The sequence below is a fragment of the Nanorana parkeri genome, unplaced genomic scaffold, assembly GCF_000935625.1.
Source record: "Nanorana parkeri isolate BGI_ZX_2015 unplaced genomic scaffold, ASM93562v1 scaffold1654, whole genome shotgun sequence".
NCBI lineage: Eukaryota > Metazoa > Chordata > Amphibia > Anura > Dicroglossidae > Nanorana > Nanorana parkeri.
The window spans coordinates 1-6,179 of NW_017307922.1; positions in this window are offsets into that span (position 1 = coordinate 1).

Below are 6,179 nucleotides of genomic sequence, written 5' to 3' on the forward strand. Positions count from 1 at the left end.
GCATACATACACACACACAGGGCTTGAAAAATCCACTGGTCTGCGACGAGAGGACGGTGGAGCCCAACGAGCTGCTTCCCGGCCGGCCGTGTAATTGCCGGGAGCTTTACATTCAAGCGATCGGGCGTCTAGAGACGCTCGATCGCTTGTATTAGCAGCTGTCCCTGCCGTTCCCGAGATCCGCTGTGCCCGATGCGGCCGGGACGGCTCTGTGACAGGAGATCAAAGGGAGATCAGAATACGAACTCCCTTTGATCTCCTCAGTCCTGGATGCAGGAAGTGATGTATATTACATCACTTCCTGCATTCAGTGTCACTCTCCAGCTATCGAAGCTGATGAAGCCGATCTCTGCTTCATCAGCTTCTCTGGGGGTCCCAGAGAGCTTCTTAGACCCATGTGATAGCAATGAAGTTGTGTAAAAAAAAGTATTAATATTAAAGAATCATAAAAAAAAATAAAGCATAAAAAAACAACTTTTTTTTTTAAAATCCCCGCCCTGCACACGCACCTACGTGCGAAAACAACGATTGCGCCTATTGTGTCGCACATGTTAAATATCGCTGCAACGTCGGAGTGAGAGCAATAATTTTAGAGTCCTTAATCACTGATAATACTAACTGATGAGCAGTAAAACCTTTTAATCGTCGCCTATGGGCGTTTTTTGCGATTTTGCAGGCGCACGCAATTTTAAGCCTTGACATGTTTGTGTCTATTTACCCGACGTGACCCCGACTTATGTTTTACAAAAAATATGGGTAAGAAGAAGATTATGGGAGTAATTGAAGATTTCGGAAACATCGAGGTGTTTGGTTTAACAATTTATGTCATCCGATGACAGTCAAATGTACAGAGTTGTAGAGACTCTGATTCTTCTTCTAGCTACCCCTACTACAGTGTGTGTTGTGACCGTTCGATGTTTGCACTTCTTAAAACAGTATTTGTAGGTGGTACAGGAGATGCGGTCTCCTTTGGAGGTCAGCTATGTATCACTGGTGACCTGGACCCAACAAACAAGAGAAATTACAAGCAAAGGACAAATTTCAGTGCAAATAGATTCAAGCATGCTGAAAGCATTTTAACTGCTTTTCTTTTTTGTAAACGACAAGCTTTAACTGTACTTGGAAATAGAAAATAGAAAACAAAAACCACCACAGTACACATACCAATGTTCACAGCCTTGGAAGCACAGGAGTCAAACCAGAAATACTTTTGCTTTTAGATATTAGAAAGTACTGCTTTAGGGTAGTCTTTTTATTATCAATTTTATACATACACCACAATAAACATTCAGTATCCAACATTTGTAGTGTTTAAATATGCTGGGTTATGGTACAGAGAAAGACAGGTACCTGGCAGACGGAAAGTAGCAAAAAACAGGCTTTGTACCAACAGATACATTAGAAAAATAAAATAATGATTAGGCTGGAAATTCTCTGATATCATGCAAGTATTTTGGGGCCTGGACCAATAACCTTGCTGGATTGTGTAAGAGAACAAAAAAACAGCAGCAAATGCTAGACACCGTCTTCTATTTTGGCAGGCGATTTGGAAATGAAATACTGTATTTGGCCCACATTTTTAGTATTTAAAAGGAAATTAAATATTGGAATGTTTTATAAACTAGGCTGTGCAGTATCAAGACTGAAGCTTTCTCAAGTAAACATCCTCACAGAACACAGGGGCTTATTCAATAAGACTGTGCAAATAGTGATGATTATATATGCAAAGTGCAGTAATCTACAGCAACTAGATTTCAGTTTTCTGCAGTGGTCAGTGAAAAATGACTTGGTTACCATAGCTTACTGCACTTTGCCTTATCGAATAAGCCTACATTTTACTTACCACATCGGTACCTCGTATAATTAAATCACAGGTCTGAAAGCAATCCTCAAGAATATGTAACACTTGCTATAGCAACACTGAAGAAATGCTAAAAGAAGCTTCTATAATCCCACTGGGTGGACATAGATCTTTCATGATCTGAGGGAGATGAAGATTGTCCATCTTTGCTGTAAACCTTGCTCTTATGCCTCAATTTATTTACTAAACAGTATTAAAAAAAAAAAAAATAACCTCTGCTATAATACACTGGATGTTAAGAGGACTTTTAGAACATGTTAAAAAAAAAAAGTTTAGTTTCTAAGGGTATTCTTGCTAGAATGATACAACCACATTTTTCAGTGCAATATGAAGATTTAAAAAACAAAAAGTAAAACATAAAAAAATGTTAAAAGCATTACATTTGTAAGAAAGTAAAACATTAGGACATATTGCAAATGATTAGGAAAGGACAGAGTAAAGTGGCAAATTGTGCTTCAAATGACTGAATATTTGCGTTCAACAAAGTATTGTCACACACACACACACAGTTGTGCCCAAAAAGTTGCATACCCTGGCAGAAATCTTGAAATTTTGGTGTTTATATTGAAAATATGACTCATCATGCCAAAAACAGTCCTTTATTTAAGGATAGAGGTCATACAAAGTCATTTATCATCACATAGTAGTTTGACTGCTTTTAATCATGATAACAAATCACCCAAATGACCTTGATCAAAAGTTTACATACCCTGAAATGTTTGGCCTAGTTCTAGACACACAAGTTAAAAAATGGCAATTAAAAGGTTAATTTCTCACATCTGTGGCTTTTTAAATTGCAATTTGTGTCTGTGTAAAAATAGTAAATGAGTTTGTTAGCTCCCACGTGGATGCATTGAGCAGGCTAGATACTGAGCCATGGGGAGCAGAAAAGAACTGTCAAAAGTGAAAAATTCAGGTATCTGTTGATACCAAGCCAAGGTCAGGTAGACCAAGAAAGATTGCAGCCACAAATGCCAGAAGAATTGTTTGGGAAAGAAAAACCCAGGAGGCACCTTAGGAGCAATACAGGCTGCTCTGGAAAAAGACGGTGTGGTGGTGTTGAGGAGCATAATACAACGATACCTGAATAAAAATGGGCTGCATGGTCGAGTTGCCCGAAAAAAGCCTTTACTGCACCACCTTGACACGCCTCACAGCTTCTGGCACACTGTAATTGGAGTGATGAGACCAAAATAAAGCTTTATGGTCACAACCATAAGCGTTATGTTTGGAGAGGGGTCAACAAGGCTTATAGCAACAAGAACACCATCCTCATGCATTCTTCTGCATGAAAGCTGCGCATGGGACCCTCTTGGACTTTTTAGCACCACAATGACCATCCAGTGGTTACAGCAGAAAAAGGTGAAGGTTCTGGTGTGGCCATCACAGTCTCCTGACCTTAATATCATCGAGCCACTCTGGGGAGATCTCAAATGTGCGGTTCATGCAAGACAACCACATACTTTGCATGACCTAGAGGCATTTTGCCAAGACGTATATCATCTGCAAGAATTTGGGGCTCACAGACAACGATTACAAGAGACTGCATGCTGTCATTGATGCTAAAAAGGGGGCAATACACAGTATTAAGAACGAAGGGGATGCAGACTTTTGAAAAGGGGTCATTTCATTTTTGTTTGTTGCCATGTTTTGTTTTAGGATTGCGCAGCAGTTGAATATGAATCCCATAGGAAAAGAAATGTGATTGCCTGCTCACTCACGTTTTAATTTTAAAATAGTACACATATTACAAATTCTCCAAGGGTATGCAAACTTTTGAACACAACTGTATTATACATACATAGCGCAGTGATCATCAGTATTTTGCAACAGATTATAGAATGAAGGGTTCTACAAACCTCAGGCATCAATTGCAAATTTGACAGGTATTGGCCACTAAGAAAGTGATCAATATTTGTTTGGGTTAGAAACAGTCATCCTTAGGCCACTGCAGACTAGCCAGTAAAATAAAAGTTTACCAAGGACCAGAAAATACATATGGGTATCTCACATTGTTTTGCATAAATGAAGCAAAGCAGTCAAGAAATGTGCACAATGGGAATGTGAATCCTAGGACAAAGCGGTGTTCTGCACCTAGACAAATGACATCTCTAGAATAGTTTCCAGAAAGGCAGAAAGCTAAAAAAGGCACTTTCTCTAACAGCAAAGCCATGCAGATCGCAGCGTGGTCACACATTTAAGGAAAGACTTCCAGGAAACCGGTTGCTGCAGTCACAGCAAGTCTCTTAAGAGTCCAGCTCCCATGAGGCTGTATGGGTCCGACCTCACCAATAATGAGAACCATTTACAGAACACAAGCAAGGACTACTATCAGCTCTGAATGGGAATCACAGAAACTTTTTTAAAAAGGCAAATCCAACTAAATCAAGGAAAAATTTACAACCAGCTGCAAAAATAGGACATGACCAATACTAACGAAGCCTTAGCAATATTTCAGAAACAAGTACACAACTTACTTTTAGATCTGCCGTACATCTTAAACGTTTTTGCACATGGACTAAAAAGCACATTGCCTCCTTCCGTTACTACAGATTGTTCTTTCACAAGTGTGTCCCACTAAACAGGGACATTTGGCTGGTCTGTAGCAATTCTCAGGATCTGCTTGAATGACTAAATTGGCAGCAACTATAAGAGCAAGCTGTACAGATAGATCATGCCCAATTTTAAATGGAGGTTGCTGGCCTCCGGAAAAAGCTAGTTGCCCGGCTGTTATACTGACCCAATGGATTCAATAGTGAAAAGTCAGGGGTTCCCATCTGCATACTTCTTCCAGATCAATTATACATTATTATTGAAGCCATAGGAGCAGTATGATAAGCTGGACAGCTAACATTTTCAGATGATGCAAGAAGCAACAGTCTTGGTTTCTCTCTTGACTGATTTCCTTTATGATCTTCACACAAACCTCTGCACAGCAGAAGACTTAATGGTTATGTAGTGTGAATCTAACAGGTTTTTAGGCAACAGGATCTAGAGGAGGAGGTGGAGGTGGTGGTGGTGATTTGACGGTCAACTGGACTCCTTCTCCCTAAATGATCATGATGTTCATAGTACAAGGAAGGGACCAAATGCTGCCCGCCCAGTGAATGGTACTGCTACCAAGTCAAAAGAGTCACCAAATAACCAAATACCTTTAGAAAGATTTTGACTGGACGTTCACACGTTTCCACTGTGTATTTAGCCATTTGCCTAAAGCTCAGCTTTTGTAGTCTTTAGCAACATTACTGCTATAGAAAAAATGACCTCATTCCCAAAACTAACGCAAATCATTCCCAAATGTCCTAAACCAAAATGTTTCAAAATGATCATGTCAACAGGTGCTCTTCAAATGTTACACATATGGCTAAAAGTAGAGCAAAAATACAAAAGCGAGCTGCCACAATGAACAGGTGCAGCCAGAAATGTAGGTGACAGTTGAAAGTCAGCGTTAAGCTCTGTGGATGATTCATTTCCCAGATGTATGTAGTCACCAAGGAGAGAAAAGCCACACAATACTGAATCATCAATCAGCACTTACACCAAAACCGTATCATTTAGTAAGCCATGCCATGGCTCACAGAGAGGCTTACAAAGCCCGAATTAGGAGTAAAAACATTCCAAGATTTAGACCTTACCCTAAAAGAGATTTTGGAATTATCTTAGGTTCTGAAATGTGTTATCTGTGAAAGTAGTAGCAAAAGATCTTATTTTGACCATAAGCTCAGTCAAGGGCTCCGGCACCCTATGAATTTGTCCACCATCAGACCAAGGAACCTAACATGACCAGAAAGCTTTAGTGACTGCTGGATTGACCATTGGCATTTACACTTAGGTTCAAAAGGTTATTTAGCTGTGCCAATGCGTGCACACTGCCCAAGACATAACATAGGCACACATAGGAAACTTCCTAACACTACTTGTGGCCAACAATTATGTGCCTATAAACCACAACAGTGTACCAACATCTCTCCACCCTCAATCAATCACCTTAGGAGTGGCACTGCCCAGACAAATTTCATCTCTTGCTGCTTAGATATTTTACCAATTGCTGCCTATCATCTCATTAGCAGCATGAATTTAGTGTGCTGTAAATGAGATGACTTCCAACAAATTGGTAAACGGCAAAACAGTATGTCCGAGCACAACTCTTCAGCCATAAATGCTTTCTGCCATTGCAGTAGTATGCAGGATTGTGATGTGACCATGTAATAAATCAGAGTAGGCAGTCAGCATCACATTTGCCCCTATTAATGAAAAACATTAAAAACAGGATGTAACTAGGTTGTGGAGCTTAAAAAAAGAGAAACATTTTAACTAG